We start from the raw sequence: 26,442 nt of genomic DNA, 5'->3' as shown, positions 1-26,442 counted from the left end.
TTTACAGGTCTTCAGAGTGTTGTACAGAAAGTCTCATGAGGCTCACAAAGTCTCAGTATATCTTCCATGAAGGTACTGTTCCTCTCATAAAATATTTGCTATATAATCTGTGAACGAAATAAACTATTTGTCCCATTTTAAAATTTGAGACTAATTTTACATGTTTTCCCCTATTACCTCTTCTTTTATTATCTAGACCACAAAAAGTCAATCACATGTTCACCGGGAACACTCAAATTGCAAACAGGTGACAGAAATGAGTTTAAGAAGTTGCAAGTCCTAAAGCTAAAACACAGTGATCTAATCTCTACACAGGAATTTGGACAGGCTGGATCAATGGGCAGAACTCAATTGTATGAGGTTTAACAACGTCAAGCACTGCATCCTGCACTTTGGTCACAACAACCCCATGCAACACAACAGGGATGGAAATGAATGATGGAAACACTGTCTGGCAGAAAAAGACAGTGGTCACGAGCCAGCTAATTGTGAGCCAACAGCGAGCACAGCTGTCCAAAAAATGCCAATAGCATCCTGGCTTCTATCAGAAATGGTGTGGCCAACAGGGGTAGGGAACGTATAGAGCTCCCGCACTTGGCACTAATGAGGCTGAACCTCAAATATTGTGTCCAGTTTTGGGCCCCTCACTAAGAGAAGAAAATTGAGGCACTGAAGTGTTTCCAGAGAAAGGCATCAAAACTGGTGAACAGGCTCTAGAATAAGTGTTTTGAGGATCGGCTGAGGGAACTTGGGCTGTTTAGTCTGGAGACGAGGATGCTGAGGGGAGACCTAACCGCTTTCTACAACTGCTTGAAAGGTGATTGCAGAGAGGTGAGTGTTAGTCTCTTCTCCCAAATGACTAGCGACAGCACAAGAAAAGATGACCTCAAGTAGTGCTAGGGAAGGTTTAGACTGGATATTGGGAAAAATGAAAGAGTGCTGAAGCATTGGAAGAGGCTTCCAATAGAAGTGGTGGAGTCACAATTCCTGGAGGTGTTCAAAAGATGCGCAGACCTGTCACTTCTGGACATGGCTTAGTAGGCATAGTTGTGTTGGGACTTGATGACCTTAAAGGTATTTTCCAATCTTAATGATTTTATAATTCTATTGCATCGCAAATGAAAACAAACTGAAATATTATCTTATTGATACTGCCTATCAATAAGGCAAGATTTGATAATACAGGAAAAGAAACAGTTCAGTTCCAGCCTTAAAGAGTCAGGAAGGAGGTATCAGAAATGTCTTGCAGGGGTCTATCCCTCTGAGCTTGGAAAATCTTTTGGCATCTGGAGCTACTAACTTTAGCTCTAGTTTTAGCCATGACAATGGCACTGAGCCATTCTTGTTCTGGAGACGTGAAGCCAGAATATCTAGGAACAAGTAAGGTTCACCGACAGAATAGCATATTGCAAATATTCACATAATGTTTTTTCCTATTACATTTATTATGTGTGGATTTGAGAGATTTCTGTGCCACCTTGAGAAAGAAAAAGGATGTTTGATTTCTAATTGAATGAGACTGTACACTTACATGTGATTATATTCCTTTTTTACACATTATGATTATGTAATACATTTAGATGTAAGAGGTTTTCATCCTCCCTGTTTCACATGCTTAAGAAAAGAAGCATTATTATTATTTTTGTTTGGTATATGGGAAGAAGGAAAAGGACAAAGAGGTAAGAAAAGACAAGGAGGGGGGAAGAGAGAGAAAGAGCAAGCAAGCAGGAGAGAAATTTAAAAAGCACGTATGTCTTTATAAACAGAGGTCACAATTTAATCTCACATTCAGTCTTTCCTTCAGTATATTTACATAATTGTAACATTGTGATTTTATGGTGTAAAAGATATTAATTTCAGCATTGTTTAAGTGGGAGGCAAAGAAATATATTCTGGTTTCAATTAGGAAAGACAGCTATATAAGCAGGTTTTATTGGAAGGTCTTGATAGGAACAAAAGAATGTGATATTGATGGACACAAGGGACTCAGACCTGCTCATGTTCAAACCACTGGAAAAAACTTCCATTGGCTTCAGGGCTGCAAGATCGAGCACATCCCTATGTCACGAACAGGTTTAGCAGACATGTTAAAATGGCTTTAGTTTTGAGTACTGATGGCTCCATCCCCAGGAATCTGGATTTCACTGCCATTACCCACAGTCAATGGTAGCCAAATGCCTGAATTTCTGCTTTAAAAAAGGTTGAAGCTTTGCCATAAATACTTTCCACAGAATGGCAGTTATTATGGCAACAGTGTTCCCATTGCTCTAGTTAAGGTTGTCTCAGCATTTAAATTATAAACCCCTGTTTTCAGGGGTTTACATCTTGGCTATAAACATTTGCCGAGAGATGAAAATTGGCATTCACTGCCCTAAAACCATTTTTTTAATAACAAAGCTTGGAGAAAATCAGAGTGTTTTTTTTTTTTTTTATATTGCAACAGGGAAAAGAATTGGAGTTTTGTTGTGGGTGGTGAGGTGCATTTTTAAGTACATAGAGATGTGTATACACAGAGATGGAAAGCATGTATACTCCTAAAATGTAAAATCTGTCCTCTATTTTTTAATTGAATTTTGCTGGAGACTGCTAGATTTGTTAGCTTGTTTTAAATACATTTGTGTAAGAGTACTAAAACTAAAATGAGAACATTGTAGCTAGTATATATATTTCTTATAGCTGCATGAGCTTTAATAAGGATATAGCAAAGTACAATAAAAATAGCTTGCCCCTAAAATGCTAGTACTTTTGCGCTTTGTAAAGAGGTTGTCCTACTATGTTTTGTATGGTTTTTCTGAGTACAAATAGTCTCTTTTTATGCTGTAGAAAGCAAAACCCTTTTACTTGCAACTACTAATTCCCATGGTGTCTTAGATGACATTTCTACTTTGAGTTTTCACATATGAAAACTTCTCTAGACAGAAAATTCATCCTTTGACAGTATCCAGATCTGTGTGCACCAGCCCTACCCCTCTGAGTGTTAAACTCTGGCTCACAAAGGAGTGGTGCATATTACTCTCTCTTCCGGAGTTTCTCATTCTATAAATCCATTGAAATCCCTCTTACTCTCTGAGGTGGTGTTTTTGAATGTGTGTGCATTTTATGTGTATCTATACACATATCTGGATACTCACATGTAAAAGATCTCTGAATAATTTACTTGTGAATAACTTCTTTCTTGTATGTTTGTTATATGTGTATTAACATTGGGTGACTGCAGGAAATACTCCCTAGTGAAGCACACTGCTCTAAAGGTGAGTTTTATATCTCTAACACATCTGTATGTCTAAGAGAGACAAGATTCACAAAAGCAATGTTATTGGGTATGCAGCACTGTTGTGACATGAAGGTACCTGAAGACCACACTGCACATTTAAAACACAATATGAAAACTTTTTGTAGGAGTGGTAGTTTCCTGTGGTCAGTGCAAACTGCGAAACAAAATTGCTTTAGAATTCCCATTGGCAGGAGGATCCTTATTTCCTTATATGACAGACATCAAAGGAAAGAACCAGCGAGATGCGCACATTAGCCACCCTAACTAGAATTAGGCGGTGTCTAATAATATATCTCAAGCAGAGATATATTCTTCTGGAAGAAGAATGGAACCTCCTGTTTCAGTTTTAAACAGAGTATGTGAATTTTTCCAGTCTTGGGTGACCAAGACATCTAATTTTTTCCAGTTGTAATCCAAGACTTCAGTGTGGCCAAGCTCATCCACCAGAAGAGTCAAGGTATGAGGTCCAATACTGTGGACAGACCCTTCAATGGAAATGGATGTTGTCTCATCAGAGTTATTAATACTGCACTGGACTGATGGACGAGTATATGCTTCTATAGGTGTGTTGACACTGACTATAGGAATAGAAATCCTGGAATTAATTTTTCACATTTCTGAGCTCCACTAATTTATGTGTAGCTTCATGGGAAGTCACAAAGCTTGAGCTGCCAGATCACTAAAGTGAGTCTCTCATTCCAGAAACGAAGATTTTAATATAAAACAGGAGGGGAAGAAGGAAGAGCAGTCTACTGATGACACTGCCCGGTGCCTACAACCAGCCCGAGCCTTGCATCTTTCACAGATTGATCAAAATTATAGATTAACAATACAGGTCTGGAAGCTCTAAGGAACCCTGGAAATATCAGGTCTGCATAGACAGGAAACAAACAAAAAGAAAGAAGTTGTCACAATTAATTTAATACTAAATGCAAATTAAAACAAAATACCCCTTTGCTTCACTTCTGATTTAAAAAAATTACCTTTTACCCAAGGCGTCAGATTCATAAATCTATTCTACATTTAATACTTAAGCTGTTGCCATCAGCTGTAGTCTTATTGGTCTGATTGGCCTGCTTGGTTATTTCAGAACCATAAACAACATCCATTACAATTTTGCTTTGAAATGGATGAGGATATACCCCTTTAATCACACCTTTTGGAGCTATATTTCTAGGAAAGAAATCTCAATGAGATCTTACACCTCTCTTATCCTTAACAATTTTCAAAGAGTACAGAAAGTTCAATAAGATATCGAGTACCAGCTCATTATGAGATATTATTAGCAAGCATAATAATTGTTTGACCTCGTCCATTACATGACTGTGTATTTCAGTGCACATATTAATGAATAAGGCATTATTTAAATGGTGATTCGTCTCTGACTATTGTAAGTTATAAGCTTCTGAGTACATAAATCCAGATAAGGCCCTTAATGTAACGTATAGGAGACTATTTTGTTTAGTTAATGAAAGGACAAGTACCAGCTAACAAATAGAAAATGGTCTTGGTTTTTTTCCTGGGATTGTGGAGATATATTTTTCTTGTTTATTTTCCCTGTTAGCAAAAGAAAGGCAAGTTGGAAAACAAACCTGAGACTGTCTTATACAATTCAGAGCAATTAACACTGCTGAGATAATGACAACTCTTATTTATTTGTACTGATGCTCTGCTGCTGCAAGGAGAAGCTTCACTGAGCACCAAGGCCTTTTTCTATTAGATGCTCAGATAGGTCCATCAATCTCCTACCCTGAAGAGCGTCCAGTCTAGTTTTAGTGGAGATAAAAAATGGGAATGATGACAAGGGAAATGAAAGTTAGTCGACACCATTGACTGGAAACTGATGCCCAGTGCAGTCATTCCAAATCATGTGGAAGGGTCATAGAGAACACTGACTATGATAGAAATTGGCAAGACATGAAGACCATTATGGTAGAAACTATAGCTGTGCAGTGCACTGAAAAAAGGGAAAGGATGATGTATAAAGGCAAATATGGACATGGAGGAAGGGTAAAATTTTGAAGCCTCAAGAGTTTCAGAATTTGAATATAATCAGATGAAAAATTGAGAGGGAAGACAGTGGATAGATATAGAATATAAAAATACATCTTTCAAGTAGTGTCTTGTGATCATCTGAAGATGTGGGGAAAAATCTATACCTAGGTGAGTTCGGAGATGTGAGGAAAGAGCGAAAATTTTGTATGTCATACATACAGAAGAGTTGAAGGAATTAAGAAGGTGTGATAAGGAGAAAGCACAACCATAAAACATGATACAGGAGTATGTGTCACATAAGGAAATAGTGATGGAAGAACGGGTTACACCCTGAAAAATCCATTGTTCTACTCAAGAAAGAAAGTAATGGAATGAGGACCTGCTCAAAGGAAGCTAGGGAAGACTGATGAACAGTCAGCATAACCACTACAAAAACCGAGGGACAAGACTAAAACTAAGATAGGAATGGAAAAAAGAATGAAAAAAAGAAAAAAGCATAGAAGATACAGTCTTAATTTGACCAAGAAAGGTGTGGAGTACAGATCTACCAAGAACAGAGAGTATATTCTCTGTTTTCTTTCCTCCTCTCCCCTTCTGCAGTTGCACTACTACTATGAGTAATAACAGATCTCTCTTCTATACCTATACTAGATTTTCAAAGCCAGAAAAGAAGATTTTGTGCTAGCAGTTCTAACACCACAGAAAGACAATGTGAGAGTAGAGCTAAGAAGGGTAGGTGGCTCTCCCTGAATGAAGCCCTACACAAGTATTGATTAAAGGGCTCAGTGTCATCTGTTCTGTGTTGATGAAGAGAAGAGACTATGCAAACAGTAAAAGTAATCAGAAATTACATGTACAAGGCCAAGGGAACTTTTGTCATGATAGCCAATGAACCAGAAAATATATCATTGCCTGTGTGCTAGACTATAGATAAGGAACATTTGGAAATTCACATAGTGATTTTTCCCGGGGGGGGAGCTTTGCCTGCTGAGCAACGAGGAAGAGATGAAAAAAACAATCAAAATGAAAAAAGCAAAGCAGCTCAACCACTGTAGTTATGGAAAACAGTGAGAATAGCAGGAGAATTAAGGACGATAAAGACACTGTAGGAACAGAGAAGACTATTTACAAAGCTAATATATGTAAAATGAATGATAGGTGATAGAAGTAAAATGGTTGAGATTATGGCTGTAGATTATATCCAACTACAGAAACTCCTAGGAGAAAACAGTATTCTTTGTAGGTCAAACAAAAGATAAAGTGTAGCAGTATAAATTTTTTCAGTAAAGAACCTTAACAAAAACAGTGCAGCTTTTGAGGGATTATTTTTAAGACTCTTTAATTTTAAAGCACTGCAAAAATCTCGATTAGCTTTGGGCATCTAATTGCATCAGTGTACTAAACAAGCCCTTCGATTTTAGATACATGGAACTTAGAAAACTACCAATGCAGGCTTATACTTGAATAGATAGATCTAAATACCAGCACTATCTTCCAAAGGCAAAGAATCAAGAGACAATTTGCTTACTTCTATTATTTGTATCCTAGCCTATAGGCAGGATCAGCTAATGGCTTGTACAGCACAATGTTTTTCTACAAACACAGCAATTTTAGGAGAGCACATAATAGTAACTGAGATTGCATTTACAGATTCAAAGCATTACATTTAGCTGAAGTGAGTATTGCTTGGGACTCCAGCTCAGCAGCAAGTAAACAAGCATGACTTCTTGGGCAAGGCCTGTTGGATCTAAGTGCCGTGTTCTAAAGATTTGTTCTGCAAAAAAAATTACACAGGCATCTAAGCCAAGCACTAACATTATGCTCTCTAATAAGTAAGCCCTTAGGACTTACAAGGACTCTAAGTTTTAGGTTTGCCTGCAGTGAAAGATTAATACCTTTCACAAATACACTTGTTTATTCATTTGCATCTGGCTATCACTCTGAAAGCATCTGATCTTCTGAGAAAATAAGTTTTTTTCAGAAATCATCTTCATATGATAAAATACTGGAAGGTGAAAGGCAGTAATAATTTCAAACATACTTCCTCTGGCTCTTCCACTGGAAAGAGCTTGAATGCAATTCTACTGTCTCTGGGGGAAGGACTGTCAATCAGGACACCCTGCCAGCAGTCTTTTTCAGGCTCATTCTTGTGGGTAGCTGTAGAAGTCTGAAAGAATTTCAATGTGTTTATACGAACATTTAAATAATGGATGAGCTACGAAGATATGAATCATGGGAATCAGTTGTCCCAATCAATGCAGCCTGAACTGAATCATTAGGCAGTTGTTACTTATTTATGTATTTTTGTAGTTGAAGCCAGCTACACAACATAACAGCAAGTTCTACAGTACATGACATCTAGTAAGGATTATACTCCCTTCTATGTCATTATTCTCAAAAAAAAACTACCAGAAGGAATCAAGCTGAGCATCTTATATCTGGATGTTTCTTGCAAAGAGAGTAAGGGACATAGTCTCCTAGTCGCTGAAGGCAGAGGATGAAGAAAATAGTACAGAACAACAAATAATTTCCAAAAAGAATTAGTAGCCTACCCAGAGAGAACTGAGAATCGAGCAAAGAAGCAACTGCCTGCAATTTGGTACCACTTGTTTTGAAGGCAATGGGACATTTATAGTCTCAGACATAGAGCACCATGCCTCTATTTGGGACTAGAGTTAGTAGCTGATAGTTTAAAAGATGTAGTCATTCCAATAATGCATTACAAGTTAAATTAGGAGCAAGAGGTTTAAAAATATCCCATAACAGAGAAGAGATGAGCACCTATCACTGCAGGATACCTGCTTGAAATGAAACAAATAGCAGGACATAGTAGAAGGCCAAAAATGTTACAAAGAGTGGCCAGCAAACAATTTTTAAACAGAACACAAGTCAGATGAACTGTCTTCATTTTATTATTTTGTGTTCCAACATTATGTGATTTAAATGTATTTTTCTAACAGCAATAAAAAGGCAAAAAAATAATATGTACAGCTATTTTACAACAAGCAGATGGTGGCTAGAGATACACTGCTCTCCAACTGTTTCAACTCTTTTCCATTTTGTAATCACAAGAAGAGATAAACTGTTGTATTACACCAGTCTGTCATAATATTCCACTTGAAAGCTAACAATTCACAGTGTTTTATCAGATGTAAATAAATGTTTATCAACTTCTATATGTTGCAGGAACCAGCCATTGTTATGAAGAGGAAATTTCAGAAAATTCGTTACTTTGGATAGAGATAGAGATAACAGTGACATAAGTCAGCTTGTGTGGCAACATGAGCATGTAAACATTCTAGAAAATATCAGAATGTCCTCTTTCCTCTTCAAAGGGAAAATCTCCATTAGGGAAATAAACTGATTTTCCTTGTGTTCTAGTGTAGTGAAAACTTAACGTATTTTGTCTTAAAGATTTTTGTTGAACAGGAATGTTGAAGACCTTTTTTGGAGCTATGTTGAACTTAAAGATGTCTCAGTTGAACTCCACAGTTCCACGGTTCTCTGGCTGTTGACCTTCACACATAATGTCTTATGGCTTCTGTTACCATTTCTTTATCTTGGTTTTGTAAATGCACGCCTCACATTGATCCAACTAGTTGAATTTGAGCTTTTCAGTGGAAACTGGGACTGAGATTTGGCATAGTTGGTGCTGTATCATTTATTTATACTGAGATAACACATTTACTATCAAAGACGTTCCCAGATCTAAACCAAGGAAGATGGTAGAAGTTACACTGCAAGATGTGGGTCAAACACTTTAGTTACTACACCATGAAACATATGGCATAATACAACTGGGGATCCACTCTCCCTTATGGTGATTCATCCTTCTCAATAGCACAGCAAGTTCAGTCTGCCATTAAATGTTAGCATATGTAGTCTGGCATACCAATACAGCTCATTGGCATCTGAATTATCGACAACATGGACGGTCTGTTTGGAAACATCAATTCCAATGAACATCACTCATCAAGTGAACTAGCTGAAAATCACATAGACATATTACATTCAGTCAGTAGAATGTAATACTCCTTAGTTGACAAAAAAAGCATCTCACAAGAACTTTAACATCTGCTCCTCATCTCTCCAGATGATCTGAATTTATTAACTTCACAGGCAGGTGTGTACCATTTCTTTTCATATTTAAACATCTGATACTCACTTGCCATTAATTTCCAGACGTATCAGAAAGAAATGGTTTTCAGAAGAGAAACTATATCAGGATAATGAAAAAAAAAATAGTACAAACGATGGCAAAGTTAACAGTGAAATTAAATAATTTTTAGCTGAATAAATGCTGAAAAGATTAAATAGATTAATAACAAATTCTAGCCACAAAAGCAAATGTTGTATCACAGTAAAATAGGACTGTCTGATAGCTCATGAATCTATATATCTTCTTGTGTCTTTTACAATTGCAGTCCAAACAACTCATAAGTGAATGGCTACTCAAACGGGCACCAAAAGCAATCTTATATTTGCAGTGTGCCATTTTCAGTATAGTAGCTGGGACCATGAGACAGACCTTAAAAGAACATAAAACCCAGAAAGAACACCTGCAGTGGCAGTACTGATCTGGCTTCAAAATTATGGGGTTCAGATTCCTAATATGAAACATTTGCCTTCAGCAGAATATCATGGCTCATGCCATCATAGAGGCTGGTTAAAATCTCTTAAAAGTAAAGGGAGGGAGGTGAACAAGTTGGAGAGTTAAGAAGACATTATAAAATGCCATTATGTGTAACTCTGCAGTTTGAGTCTGATCCATGCTGGAGTCTTCTATATCATCCTCTGAAGAGAAAATGACAGCAGAAAACTTCTAGTGTCAACTTTTATCTACTCTTCAGCATTTACTAATGCCTTTTGACTGAACTTCTTTCCTGCCACATTTCTTCCCATAACTTTTCTCATTTAATCTCATCTGCCTTTAGCAGCTTGAACTAATCCTACTGCTGACCGTGAAATTTTATGTGTTACTGGGTTTGGCAGGAATCATTTAAGTTCAGACTTAGAAGGACTTTGATTATTGGCTATACAAATATTGCAAATTTGATACGTCATAACATAAGAATTTGTCCAGACTTAGATTAGATTTTACAGACATAAGGAGAAAATAGAATATTTTTTTTTTTTTTTTTGCTATGACCTTAGAAAACCTCAAAGGGGAGATAGGTTGAATTTTGCAGATTCAGGTACTTGTTTCCAAATTACAAGACTGACACAGACTCTTCTAAAAGGGTGAATACACAGCAAGACCACTCCCGTTCCTTGCCCAGCCCACACGAAAAGAGTTTACAGTTGTAGTCTCTATAGAATCATAGAATCACTAGGTTGGAAAAGACTTTTGAGATCATGGAGTCCAACCGTCCCTGTCCACTACTAAATCATATCCCTAAGCATTTCATCTATGTGTCTTCTAAATACTTCCAGAATTGGTGACTCAACCACCTCCTTGGGCAGCCTGTTCCATTGCTTGATAACTTTGTTGGTGAAGAAATTTTTCCTAATGTCTAATCTGAACCTCCCCTGGCACAATTTGAGGCCGTTCCCTCTCGTCCCATCGCCTACCACTTGAGAGAAAAGACCAACACCCACCTCTCTACAACCTTAATGTAATTTTACTCTAACACATTTTACTTTGCTTCGAAGTACATTGGATTTTATGCATGATTTCAAGTTTAAATATTTTCTCAAATAGAAATATCAAAATCTTGCATTTTTTAAATGGTGAAATTTGCTCTGGAAGTATAATTTTAAAAGTTGTGTGTTTTCTTACTTAATGGAAACAATTCAAAAAAACAACATTAATTTGCAAGTATTTGGGTGAAACCTCTGAATTTTTTATATGTCATTTATATTCTAAATTTTCACTTGTTTATAGTCCAGCATTTAAACAGAGTAATTAGAAGAAAAACCAAGACTTTAGCCATAGTGTCATGTCAATACTGATGTTCTAAAAACTGAGAAGAGGAAGATCTTCCATTAGTGCAAAATTCAGTGTTGGTGTTTCAAGTTGTGCCAGACAATTAGGCCATTAGATAAAGAAGTAATATCCAAAGCCAGAAGCAGGATTTTCAACAGGAGAGGAAAACCTAGCAAGATGTACATTTTAAAGAACCAAATTTCCATTCATCTCAAAAGAAATCAAAGCTGCTCAGGAGATTGCACAAAGGTGGAGAACTGGGTCTTTAGTGGAACAAGAAAGAACTGGAAGACAATTATGGAAAAGAAAGTACTAGTACGTAAGTACAAGCTAAGGCATGATGGCTGAAAATGTAAAATTAGACTAAAACTGCAGAACCATTCAAATGGAGAAGGTAGCAGTGGTTTAGGGTATTTCATTCATTAACAATGATAATTAATGTAAGGATGGTAAAACCCTCACACCTGTCTACACCTAAGTGTTGCAAGCTAGGACAAGATCATGCAAAGAATAGGAGTAAAAGCTCTGAAAGAACCACTTAGCATAACTGCATGGTGATGGTTCAGAAGATGAGTTTATTAGTGATGATAATCAAATATAAAATGTTATAGCCTCCACCCTTCTGCAGACAACAAAGTCTCTGTGAAAAAGACCAATCTAAATCACCTTGTGCTGATGTTAATCTGCACCTCTCAGGACTCATCAAGAGGAAACCTGTAGTTCTGAGATTCCCCCTTTGTTGTGGCTACAAAAAACTATGCATTAATGTCTCTCTGATTCTTAGGGGAAAATGGCTGAATTAAGTAGTTTTTATTATACTTGTTGTTATCATATTTCTTGTTGCAACTGTAATCCAGACAAACTGAAAGGAGATGAAGACTCGTAATTCACTAACTGCTTTCCCCGTGATCAGCTTGGATGAGAGCCACATTTCTTCCTCCTTTGCTCATTAACAACGCAATTTCAGGGTTGTTCTGTTTGGAGACAGAACACTGGTAAACTGAAGCAATGAGTTTCTCCTGGTAGGTAGTCTTAAGTAGTGAGTTTCTGCTGGCAGTCTCAAGGAAAATCCTGAGAGCTTACGTAGGCAGGTAGAAAGACAGGTGTGAGGCAGGTATGATTAACATTCTGATGTAAAAAATAAACATGTTTCTAGTAGTACTTTTACAAATATTCAGAATTCCACAATAAATTCTTTACAATCTCCATTATAAGGAATTGTCAGAATTTTTTTAAGGCTGGAAACCTTTTTTTAACTAGGGTTTCTGCACTGAACTTCTTGTCTCTTCACACTTGTATGTAAAATCATAAACTGACTGACAGGGAGACATATGACAAAGAATTTTGGCTCAAGCACAAAAAAAGTCTGTAGATGAAGTATTTTCCTTTTCTAAATATCATCATTTCAGAAATAGTTTTCAGAGAGCGTGGCATACGGAAATAAGATGTTTATTCCTTTATGGTATCAGAACAGCAAAACTGTCCATCTGCAAAGATCACTGCATCAATGTTTTAGAAGTCATGAAGGGCCAACAAAAGAAGTGTATCTAGTGTGCTGGTAAAGGTATTTAGGTAACTGAGTGTACTCATACAAATTTTTAAGGTCCCTAATCAATGAAAAGAGAGAAGGAAAAGAAAGATTATAATTAGAGAATTTAGTTAAAAATAATACTGGATAATTTATTGCAAGCTTTTATGTTGTTAAACTGAAATAATTTTTCCACCATCATATATTTTCTGAGCCCTAGTTCAGTATCCATTGTCACACTGCTGAAGTCCATTTTATCTCCTTTTGTATTTCCTGCAGAATGCAAAATAACGTAGCCTGGTATTTCCCTCTTAGCCCATTTCATTTCTTAGAATGTACACAAGAACAATGATGTTGCTCTGAATTCACATTATTGGAAGTGAATGTTTAAAATTCAAAATGAATGAACTCAGTTTTCCCCTAAAGGGAGCAAACATTTGTGTTCAGAGTTTCTGGTTACCATCCCCTTTAGTTGATTCAATTTGTTTGGCTTTGTGTTGTGGATTTGGATCTCTTTTTACAGAATCTTTTTTTACAGAAGATTTAGATTCTATGCCAAGCCTAGGCTGATATTGACCTTTCAAATTTTCTGGCACCAAAACCAAAGTTTATAGGTGTTAAATTATCATAAATTGCAGTGATAGCTATTATTGATTGCCAAAACATTTAGAAACATTCAATAATTAATCTTCAAAACAGCCTTGTGACAGAGGAATAATAATGCAATGCAGCTTTGCAGAATCAAAGTAAAATTAAACCTCAAGAAGGGTATAAATAACACATAGGTTTTCTGCTCTCTTTTGTTGTGTACAGGAAAGTTGCACACTGATACTAATTTTGACATGTTTACTTGCTGCTTTATTTCCTTTTTCATAAAGAAGCTAATGAGTTAATTACATTGTTCCAGCAGTTTACTGTCATACCAAGAGAAGATGCACCTTCAGAGTTCAGCTCCTAAACTTTTCCTGATTAACGTTTCATGGATAGACTACAAGTTTGATAATCAGCACTGGTTTCTTGTATTAGAAATGGAGACTACTGACACATAGGGAATTCCAGCCTAGACACGTCAAGTAGGTCTTAGAATAGCAAAACATTGTCTTTCTTTGAACATTCACTTTCATTTGGAAAGATAAAGTCAGCATAATGCATAGAGTGAGAACTTTCCAGTGTCTTTTGTCCACTTTCAGATTTGCTAAACTATTGACACAATTCTTCTCATGATTTGCTACTCCTTCACACAGGCTTCTCTAACCTCTCTTTGATTATGGCACAAAGTTCCTCACACCTTTGTAATAAAATTATAATATTTTACTTTTAATTAACAAACTTTGGCATTGTAGTATCTTCTAGAAAGAAAATACAACAAAAGAGAGAGAAAGTGGCAAAGAAAAAGCAAAAAAGTCCTTCTTATGTATCAAATATATACTAGTTGAGCTGTAAGTGAAATGCATCTGTTGCACCATTTTGAAAACAGAAAAATTGTTGGCATTATTTTCATTAATATTTGGTGCTTGCCTTACCTGTCCTCAGGAAATAGGATGCACAGACTTTTCTTATCTGAAAGAACTGACTTAAATGTAAATCATTCCATCACAGCTTTTAAACTGCTGATAAACGTACCACATTTATGTATTCATCTGAATAATAACTAGCTGGGGGGTGGTGGAAAACTAACCATATATTTTTAGAAACTTTCAGTAGTTTAGTGTCCAGAGCTGACTGGTTCTGAAGCTTTTGGGGATTATAAAGTCCAGTGGAGCTGGGATTCTTTCAAAGCCTTTCTCTGTCCCTATACTACCGACAGCACTGTGGTCATGGCAGTGATGGTTTGGTAAGGTTACTAATTCATCTCAGGCTATACTATTTTCCAGTGATTAGCACTTCATTAAGATAAAGAGTTTCATTATGAAAGGGAATATTCATAGAGAATTCAGCTTATGAATGGAAAAATACCAAGTTTTCTACCAGCTTGTTTCAAGCATGCATATAAACCTCATTTTTTAAATGCTTTGCACTTCTTTCAAAATATTTCCCATTCTTCACTGCATGTCCTACCTCCTTTCTCATTTTAGTCTATTTCTTAAAATAATTAAAAATTCAAAGTACTATGAACTTAAATTTCTTAGAAGTAGTAAGGACAAAAGTATAACATTCAATTTTTCTAATTAATCAAATGAATTTTGAGAGTGGATCCTTAAGTCTGTATGATCAACACTGGTGACACTGAAGTACTCAAAGATGCAGAAGCCATATCTTGATAGAATGCATGCCAGTATCTGCTTCTAAATTTCTCTTGATTAAAAATAAATCAGATTGTGATTGTAAGTATTTGAAATTAAATCTGTGTAGAAGCCTTCCTTTAAACACATCTTCCTCCTTTGATCTCCAGCAATTACACGAAAACCTAAATTTTTAGACTTCAACTTTCAGCCAACCTTGCTACTAAAAATAAGGAGGAAAACAAGAAACGGGCAGAAAAAAAAAAAAGATAATTTTTTTCAGGGCAGCAAGTCAGACACCACTTAGCCAGTTTTTCTTGTGCTTTCCTCCAATGAGAAAACTAAACATTAGGCTCCAAACAATTGTGGAAATTGCAGCCCCCAAAGGAATTTGTTTAGCAATGCTCTAAGTATCCTTAAAAAGAAAATCAAATGGGAGGTGGAATTAACTTTAAGGAAGTTGGAATTAACTTTAACAGCTTGGCCTCAGCAAGGATAGCACACATTTTTAACTACAAGAAAATTCATCCTGTGAACACACTACTACCAAGAAAAGCCCTAGTGTCTCCATTTGTGTATTATCGAATAATGACAAAATGTGTCTGTAGGAGATGAGTTGCAGTCAAAGTTTACAGTTCATTGCAAGAGAAACTGATGAGTTTCTATAGTCTGCATTATTTAAGTCAAACTAGTTGATGTAAAAATCCCTTCTGGCCTTAAAGTAATTTATATATCTATGAAAATATCTAGTTAAGCATAATAAGACTGTTTAAATAATATTCCTTTTGCAATGAGCTCTTAACAATTCATTCATTCAAAGGCTGGAGATTAAAAAAAAAAGTAAGATAAAAAAAATTCTTATTAAAGGGACCATCTTTGAACCAGCCTGATGAAAAATTCTGCTTTAAGTCAAGAACATAAAAATAGGAGATGCATATGTCCATCTGGACTGCAAGTCAATTTTCTCTTATCTTGACTGCATTCTAAATATTTACTACATTCTACAGTGTGTGGTGATCTCTGAATTCTTCAGAGAGACTTTTTATTTCTCATGACTCTCCATATCTCTTGGAGAACAGCTGCAATATAGCGTAGTTTCTGAGCCATGAAGGAAAAAGGCACTTGCTGTTTTGACAAGCAGAAGTCGTATTTACTTTCCACTGGACATTGCTACAGACTTGCCACACATAGATATTGGGGCTCCGTATCAGAAGCAGGCACATTTCAGCAAGAACATGAAGTGTATGTGTTACCCTGCTAGTATGATATGCATGAAGATGATCCATTGTATCCTGTTGTGAGGATATCCATAAAAACAGTGAACTACTACTTAGGTTTTTTTAAAAACATGTTAGCCTTTGTTTAATTTTATAAATAATGTCTTTTTAGGAAGACACATCTGGAAAGTGCAGATGACAAACTACCAGTGCTGATGCACTGCTTAAATGATTTAAAACATTCATTGTAAATGGCAACATGTGAAACGTTCATTGCAAGTGTTAAGTTCCATCTCATTCACGCTCAGTAACAACCTGCAGCATGAGAAGAAATTCTGCCTTATAAAAAGAAACATACACAGTAAATAGTTATTGACTTTAGATGAGATGAATCACACCTTTAGAGTGTTTTACTCAACTATCTAAACAAGGAGGCTAGATGACATGCCTCAGTACAGATACATCTGCATGTGTAAAACCCACAAAAGAAAATCATGATTTCTTTAGAGATTTAATGCATAGAAGAATTTTTTAAAATTTCCATTGCTGTGTATTTTAAAACATCTGTCACTGTGAAGAATTACTATCCTGCTATGTTTTCAAAACAGAAAATTAACTTGATTTGTCATGGTTATGGGATGCCAGTGGTTTTGTTTCTGATTTATGATCCTCTTTTGGTGATATTCACATGTAGTATGACAAGTGTCAGATTTACAAAGAACACAGTTTGCAGTGGAAGACAGAAATAAAGACCTATATTTACTGAAACTGTTGATGTATGCATGTGTGTTTGTGTCTCTGTGTACACAAACTCACATTAATGTACTCTGAAAACTTTGTGCATATAACTACAAATATGTCTAGTTCTAAGACATATCAATTCAAACAGTGTACTGTTGTAGAATTGGTGTTTTGTATTTTTAAAGAAAGTCATATGCGAAATGAAATGTTTTTTCACACAAACAATATAAAGCAAAAACAGAAACAGAATTAAAACACAAAGAAAACTGATTACATTCTCAGGAACATTACTTATTTATGATACTTGTATAAGTAAAAGTTAAAAAGAATAACTGATCTATTACTGCTTTGAGATAAACTAATTATAATAAAACATTAATCCAGTTGCTTGTACTTATTAAAAAAGCAATAGTTTCCATTCAAGCATTTTTCTCTAATTTTGGTAGGGAAATACTTGCCAAGTACTAATTTAGCACGAGGCATGACAAGAGCTGATTTAAGTGAGCAATTTTTCATATCTAGATAATCTCTATGTGTGTGTTTGTAAGCATTACAGAGGAAAATATCATCTATTAATGAATCTTTTGCCATCAGATCTTTCAGTTTTACTGAGTGTTTTTTATATTAGTCCAGTGTCTAGAGATTCCTGAAGAAATCAAGGCACCAAGATTTAGGTAGTATATTACTATACACTTGAAGAAGGAGCGTAGTTAATAAATATGTTTGATGTCAGTCACATGGAAGCTTCTGCAAGACCCTGCAGTGTTTTTGGGAAAAGGTTTGCCCAGATAGATGTAACTACCATGGTGCCAAGACAATTCACGCTGCAGAAGGGCTCTACTTGAACCTATACAAAGAGGTAGTGCCAATTCAGGTTGCCTACCTACCTGTCTGGAAATCTCCTAAATATGGATGTTTAGCACTGGTTTCCACCATTAACACAGTGTGCTGAGTTTGGAAGTGAGTGCTGGCTTGGGGCCATGTTCAAAAGGCAAATTCAGCCGTAAAATACCTCTTGCCCCCAAAAGCCTTCATTCCTCTGAAAGCTGGGATATTACAATTTAAAGCATGAACCATTTAATGTAGTTTTCATGGTGATGTTGCATATACTGTAGCTTACATTTTTTTAATTTTTTTTTATTTTTTTTAAAAAAGACTGCAGTTAAGGAAGGTTATTTCTCTTTCCACTAAATTGATGAGAAACAAAGGTCTGGACAGAAAACATGACTTACCTAAGGTCACACAGGAAGCCTGTGACAGAGACAGAAATTGAAATCAAATTTCCTGACTTCCAGCTATAAGAGGATCTTTCCTCTCTTATTGATTTAATTTCTTGATTTATCCTTTTTTTATTCTGAAGCATCTGGTTGACTGCAAAACAAAATGGTTCACGTGATTAGTGTAAATAAGTTTACATTTTGGTGCTATTTCCATTGCTTATATATATATCCTGAAGCTATTTCAAATGGGACATCTATTATATATAGTCACTAAATAGGTACATTGATTAATATATAAAGAAGTCATAATTAAAGGGTTTTTCTTCCTTAATTTGCATATAACTGATCAATTTTCAAGTGAACCTACCATTATTTTACACAGAAATTAACCTTGGGCACTTCAAACAGTGTCTATGCATATGTACTTCATTATCTATAATTTACATACTATGTCATTTGCTACTAATTCCTCAGAGAACATAATCATACAGTGAATAAGCAGCATTTTGATGTCTTTTACAGAACAAATCAAAGAATAGAAGGGAATGGCACACAAACCAAACTGCTGCTTTTCTTTCTGCTTCTCAAGATGAAGCTGCTGTCCTCACTTCCACTAGCACTATAGTGGCACCTCAAGGCAGAATAAAAACATGTCAGGATTATTCACAGGCTCATCACATGTCTCACACAGGGAAGTCAGTATTAAGCCAGAAAAATGCAGACTTAGGTCAACAAAGGCCTGAGCCTGCAATGTCTACTTTTAGTTGACTAAAAATGACAGGTACTAACTCAAAATGAGTAAAAATCACTTTTATGAATCAGGCCGAGTACCTCAGTGCTAAGAAACAACCATGTCTATTAAGTGTTTTATCTCAGTGAAGAGACAAAACTAAGAAATGAGCTGACAAAATTTATCTTCCATACTAGAGTCCAAGACTCCTAAGATGACATAGAAAGATTTCTAAGCAGGAATGAAAGGATAAATTTGCATATCATTTAAACCTCCTCCATGGCCAATTTTTTTCTGTCTAAAGAACAGCAGATACATGTTTGGTGGCCTTACACGTATACGGGACTACGGTGTTATTGGATAAAGGAACAGTAACAGACATTATCTACCTGGATTTGTGCAAAGTATTCAACACTGTCCCATATAACATTTTTGCCTCTAAATTGAAAGAAACAGATTTGATGGACAGATCACTCAGTGGATAAGAATTGGCTGGATGGTCGTACTCAAAGGGTTGTGGTCAGTGGCTCAATGTCCAAGTGGAGGCCACTGACAGGCAATGTACTTCAGGGGTCAGGATTAGGGCCAGTAGTATTTAACATCTTTGTCACAGACACGGACAGGGGAATTGAGGTCACCCTCAGCAAGCTGTCAACCACACCAAGCAGTATGGTGCAGCCAACACACTGGAATGAAGGGTTGCCATCCAAAGACATATTAACTTGAAATTTTCTTTATCTGCTAACCTTACCAACTTTTGTGCATCACCATACTATATAAGAGAGATCAAGTATCCTAGTGATTGCTACTGGCACTGTTCTTTCTTATAAATGTCAGGAAATTCAGTAAAGTAATAGAAATCACTTGACTTTTTCCAATGAACATTCAGGAAAAAAAAATAGTTACAGAGGTTTGTTGCAAACAAATTTGTGAAAATTCACAGGTCTTATTCAACTCATAAATGTTATTTGTCAAAGAATGAAAAACAATGAAGAAAAGCAGATAAATCATCACTACATAAAAACTGAAAGACTCAAGGTAGTTGTTGTTAATTATGAAGGGACAAAATACAGTCTGTCTTTGCACTTACATTAGAGAAGAAAATGGCACTGAAGAACTAGTCCTTGTATAGAAATCTGTGAAAATATTTCATAAAAGTTGATCTTGATTTGCCAAATATTTTTCTGTCTGTTTCAGTCATTATCTACACTAACGGGCTGAGACACCTATACAGGAAACTAAGATGTCCATTTGGATCACTGGTAAATGAGCAGTTAGATAACAGACAACTGACTAAGTCTTCTTAGGTGGTATACAGAATACTTCACTGCTAGAAAGGGGATGTAAAAGTAGCTGTGGATTGCCTGATATTAGTATGCATTGGTGAACTTTGCTAGAGCATAGATTTTACAGAGTTTTTTGTTCAGTGGTTCAGGAGAGTTAGTGAAAACTTTATTTTAGGGTACACATCAATAGATATCCCAGATAATTATGACTGTAGATATTTTGATATTCCTATCAAAGGCACATAATAGCGGATATTGCACATTACCTACACATGCTGAAATGGGTGGATAAGGATGGTGAAGAGCAATGTGTTCAAGAAGCTACTTTAATTTTAAAATATTATGCATTTCATAACAGTTTAGGATTGAGTTGTTGACAGGGAGATTCTTTATATTTGCACAATCATACCATCAGTGAAAAATTAAGGTAGAAAGTCATATTCCCAAGTTCCATTCATGTTTACACAAAATTTATTCTATTGAAGTAACATGCTCACACTAGTATGGAAAAAAGAGGAGACCATTGTCTGAGAGAAGGGCATCTCTTTCCCATTATAACCTCTTTTGAAGTATCTTCTCGACTAATTAATTTGTACACATCCAACATCCAACCTTCCCCATCCCACTTTCTGCATATGTTTGCATCACTGAGGAGTAATTATAACGAAAAACGCAAACCTCAAGTGACTAGGAGATGGGATATGACAAGTGAAAAAAACCATACACACCATCATGTGCTTATCATCTTCATATTTCATCTGATCTTTCAGCCACCACCAGACCAAATGAGGATAAGTTCAACCACTGAAAATTGATACAGCAAGAATTATTTCACTCATAGATGTTAAAGGTTAGACAACTTGAACCAAGGACTGTTTAGATATTATTTCTTTAGTGGTTCATCAATACTCAAAGAAAATATGCATTCCCATACCTAAAAGATTAGTTTATTTGCTAGTGTCCCATTTTAGGAGCAAAGGCTGGATAAAATCAATTAGTCATTCTTTAACCAAGAGCGTAAAGAATACAGGGAGATCTGTCTCTTTGTAGGAAAAGAAATAACAGAGGTATTTACAGCACATATATTACACATTATTCTTCCTAAACTCTCCCTATAATCAGTGGAAATAAACACTCTTCCAGACAGGAAATTTAAAGCATCTTAGTTAGATTTCTGCTCTGAAAATCTCCCAGTTCAATTAATGTTATTCGGTGGAACCTTATCCCAAATGCCAAATATCAGTCAGTTATGTCATTGGACTAAATCAAGTAGGCAAATTAGTTTCCATAATTTCTTTCCTGAATCTAAGCTAGCCTCAGGACAATAGACTGAAAGACCTACCAAAGTATGATTAGAAAGAATGTATTTATTTATTTATTTAAGACCATCTGGAAGATGGGGCTCTACAAAGACAGACTGTTCCTTTAATAAGAATGGATGAATAGCCATTCATAAGATGAGTCGAAGCACACTGCAAAACCATTCAACAGCACGATAAACAGGTCTTAGACATCTGATTTTAAAAAGGTGGTTTAAACATAGAAAAGGATAGTCCTGAAGTTGAGCATATTTACCGTTCTCAAAAAAATACAAAAGCAATATATTGCAGAGTGATAGAAAGCAGGCTTTCTGAACATTGCCACCGGAAATCAAGACTTTTGAATTGGGAAGTTGGGGCAAGAGCAGGGGCAAGGGCAAGGACAAGAACAAGGAAGGGAATGGAAGGGCAGGGCAAGGCAGGGCCAGGGAGAGGAGAGGAAAGGAGAGGAGAGAACTAGAACTTAATATAAGCCCTCAATACAGCACCATAAAACGACTAAAAACATTAATGGGATGATACCTTTAGAAAAAGTGTTGAAGATAAGAAACTGAGATACGAAAAGGTCAATTGGCTTGTCCAAGATAACTCACAAAGCCTATGCCACAGCCACTGCCAGAAAATGAACTTCCATCCTTCTTCTTAGAGGTCTAAATTTATGCTATGTATTTTGCATTTCAGACAAGAAGTTACATACTATAATATTATGCAACTAAAGGACATCAACTAAGACAAATTTAACCATTTCTTCTTCTTTTTATATCACAATTCTCTACATCATAATCAGTAAAATCAGACTGTGTACTCAAACTGAAACCCTCAAACAGTGAGTTGGAGAAAATGTTTACAGCTGAGCATAAACCCCTGAAAATAGCAAGTTTTATGAAAATGCTGACCAGCCTTTCATGCATAGCTTTAATTAATGAAAGATTCTTGGCTGGCTTACTCTCTCATTGCCATCTAACCATTTTTGTTCCATTCATTAGTGAAACATCATATAACTTAACAGAAATTAACATATGTAAAGAATGTCATAGCAGAGGGATTTCTGGAACAAATAAATATTTTTCTGTAGCTGGCAGTTTTGGTAAGAGCTTATTTTCTAAACTACAGTAGTTGTTGACTTCACAAAGAAAAGAACTCTCTTCCTTCAGGTTTTTAACCAAGTGCCCCATTCTTTGGCTTTGTGTCTTGGCCTTGGGGATGACTTAAATAAAAATAAAAGCACAAAATCCCACCCTGCAAGTTTCTGATTGCCTTTTTTAATAGCTTGGTCCCCAAGGGTCTCAAATTGTTATTGAAATTGTTTTCTTTAATTGGCATTTTGTTCTTTTCCCCTGGATTATTTTACTTACTTGCAGTGGTGAATGCCTGCCAGTTCGAAAATCAAACGCCGGGGCAAATGCTACAAACACTTTGCCCAACATGTGGTCAGCATTTAGACAAGTATATAAAGCAGAGAATTATTCTGAGCACTAGGGATAAGACTCTTCATTCAGTGTTAGAGCAGATAAATTATTTATCTCATAATTTAGATTATGCTGACAGTTTCATTATGTATTTCCAGTGCCCAAAGACACTAATAAGTGGTGTAAGTTTGTCCCAGTTCAGCACGCAAGCTAAAATCTGCTTTCAGATGAATGCTGAACAGACACAATGAAGGGCAGATGTGTTCTATAGGATCTTGGCACTGCCGGCTCTCACAGCATTTGAACTTAGTATTTATTTCAGAAGTTTGAAAGCTTATTTAGCTGACACTTGGGAAGGAGGGAGGGGTAGAGGATCTGATTTTCTTCTCACACATGTTTTAAGCTATTGTTGGATTGCTGATTTCATTAGAGTTACTTCTGATTTACACAGCTGTCAGTGACAAGATCCAGTCTATATAAAACCAGATTAGAAATCTAAGGAATATTCTGCCAGATTTCTGATGTTACACCCAGCAGGAGACTACTGAAGTCTCCTTATAAGCTGGGAAAATAACTTGCTGAAGGAAGACGGATCAACAAACGATCTAAAGGGATGGTGGTTACCGAGTTCCTTAAAGATCAGCTTTGGACTTGTGTTTGCTTAATTTTTTTCAAGGTTATCACCTAAGTTGTCACAAAGTACTTTATTGACTGTTACATTGAATTCCAAATACTCTAGAACCTCTCAGTTTCTCAATGGTCTGTTATCCTAGCAAGTGTTGATACTAGCTTAATCTGCCTCAGTCAGTCTTCTATAAATACATGCTTCAATTTCCATTTTCTATCTATCAGCATGTCCTGAACGAACTATTATAAAATGTTAAACAGTAATGAATTCTATTGAAATGAGTTCATCAGAGTTGAAGATTCCAGGTTATTTCTTCTCTTTAGAATATTTAGTTCATCCAGCTTTAGGCACTCGGCCATCTAGCAAGCCTAATTTCCCACTACAGGCAATGAAGAATAGACTCCACTTAAGAATGATTCAGAAACGTAAGTAAGATTCCTGGTTTTAATAGCCTTCTGAAAGAATCTGTCTCTCCACATTAACTGGGTAGGTTCATTCGTCCACATAATTAGGCAGCTGAACTAAAATTGCCTGACTGTATGTTGCCACCTTTAATCTGTTATTACAAATTCTTGTTACAGGACTTCTAATTTCCTGCACGAATTCTTTCATTAAGTTGCTTGTAGTTGTTGGATTGAGAAGAGTATGTATTTTATTTTCTTCAACTGCTCTTTGGAAGAAAGCACCTTCTTCATTACATTCCCTTAAAGTCATAGTCTGATTTGCCCTATTTACAGTAAAGTCAATATACTTTGGGCTGAGTAAAATCAGCTTTATCTTTCCTGTTCCTTAGACATCTCATGTCAAATTGCATTAAAACATCAGGGGTCACTGCAGTAGTATACTTCAAACCCAGATAGCATTTTCAGGAGAGGAGTCACAGGTTCTGCTTCTGAGGAGACATTGAGCCTGAAGAGAGGATAGCTATCTTGTACAAAGACCATTGACCTTCTAGTATTTGTGGCATCTCTATGACTCTTCCATCTAGCTGAAGATGAAGACCATGCCCATTACACCAAAAAAAGGAAGAAGAGTGAACTGAAATTAGTTCTGTTCTGATGCGTCTTCTCACAAAAATCTTAGGTGTATGATGTAAGTTGTCCAAAGCAGTGACGTGCAACTCTGACCAGGCTTTTTCATTCGCATCCATAGACTCATGGAGTCATGGAATGGTTTCAGTTGGAAGAGACATCAAAGACCATCTAGTTCCATGCCTCCTCCCTCCCCCACCATGGTCAGGGACATCTTCCACTAGTTCAGGTTCCTCAAAGTCCCATCCAACCTGCCCTTGAATACTTCTAGGGATGGGCATCCACAACTTCTCTGAGCAACCTGTTCCAGTGCCTCATCACCCACACAGTCAAAATGTTTTTCCTAATATCTAATCTGTCTTTCTGCTTAAAACTGTTATTCCTCATCCTTTCACTGCACTCCCTGATAAAGAGTCCCTCCCCAGCTCTCCTATAAGCCTCCTTGAAGTACACGAAGGCTGTTATAAGGTCTCACCAGAGAGACCTTCTCTGCTCTGTTTTTCAGTATAATTTTGCTTTATTAATAACAGTGTCTTGTTCAGCTCCTACTGATGTCCAGGGAAAAGCTACACGATTTCCAGGGAAGAAGGATTAAGATCATCAAAACTGGGATATCGCTCTTCACTTGCATTTTTATCCTCAATTGTGTCAATAAATTTGGCATTATTTAAACAAAATACTTCTAGATACACAGCTAGACCCCTATTTAGTATGTGATTATTTTCAGTACATTCTGTAAGAGCTTCATATTCAAAGCATGAAAGAATAGCACCCACAGAGGAGAACAACCACAAGCACTGTTAGATTGTACAGAATTTTTAAAAAAGGTCAGCTTATACATCTTGTTGGGGCCACTAATTTGCTGTACAGCTTTCTACAGGTTTGAATCCAAAGATTCTAGGTTTGAATACCAAAGATTCTAGTCATAGTACTCAATGTTCATGCTACCCATCAGAAAATTCAAAGCACCTCTGCACAAAATTGTTGATGCCTGGCAGCAGCCTAAGTAGCAAGAACAGTGTCTCAAGTGAGGGTTTCAGTTTCATTTAGGAAAGCTAATCTATTGTTGTAAACCTGGCAAAAAAATTGTCAATACAAGTATGAATTAGATTTAAGCAATCATTTCAAAACTCATCCTGGAAATAGTTAATTCATGAAGGATTTTCATTTTTACGCTTCTCCTTCTACAGACAGCCTGAATTAAAAAATAGCCTGGAAAAGTCTCCAATAGGAAACAAAGTCAGATCACTGTTGTTTCCTCTATTCCCTCTTACTGCAAAGAACAAAACCCAAGAATAGCCTAAAACACCCCAAAACTCCAACGATGAGGTTCATTATATGTCTGTAGCTTTGCTCACCTGTCATACAGGGTTTATCATTAGTAGGTAAGTTAGAGCTGCCTGAAAAAGAGAAGAGGATTGCTCTCACCAGTCCCATACTGGGAAGGAAATTACTAGGAAGCACCTCTGTTCCACTTTACCCCTCCCATCCTGCTAACACAGTTTCAGAAAAGCAAAGGTTCTTACTACATTGTGCAAAAATCAAAGGCCACTTTGAGAAAATTTAACACCATTGCTCTACATGTGTTTGGAGAAAAAAAATGAGTAAAGTTCAAAAGAGATATGACTTCCGCAAACTGTGACAATTGTTTTTATTGCCTGTCTGTCAAGGAAATGAGCACTAATATCAGACTGAAAGGGATTAAAAACTCACAAAGAATTTTTTGAATTTGCACTTTTTCATGCGAATTGTTGCAAAATTCTGTCATGAAAATTATTTCATTTTAATTGAAAGTCACATTTCTCTGCTTTTTAATTCCATGTACATTTTCAAAAATAAAAATTAAATATGAAATAAATATGGCCTATTGTAGGACATGATTCCCCACCTCCTCTCTTGCTTCTGCAAAGTTCTCT

Source organism: Cuculus canorus, chromosome 2, assembly GCF_017976375.1.
Source record: "Cuculus canorus isolate bCucCan1 chromosome 2, bCucCan1.pri, whole genome shotgun sequence".
NCBI lineage: Eukaryota > Metazoa > Chordata > Aves > Cuculiformes > Cuculidae > Cuculus > Cuculus canorus.
Note: the sequence above shows the minus strand (reverse complement) of the source record.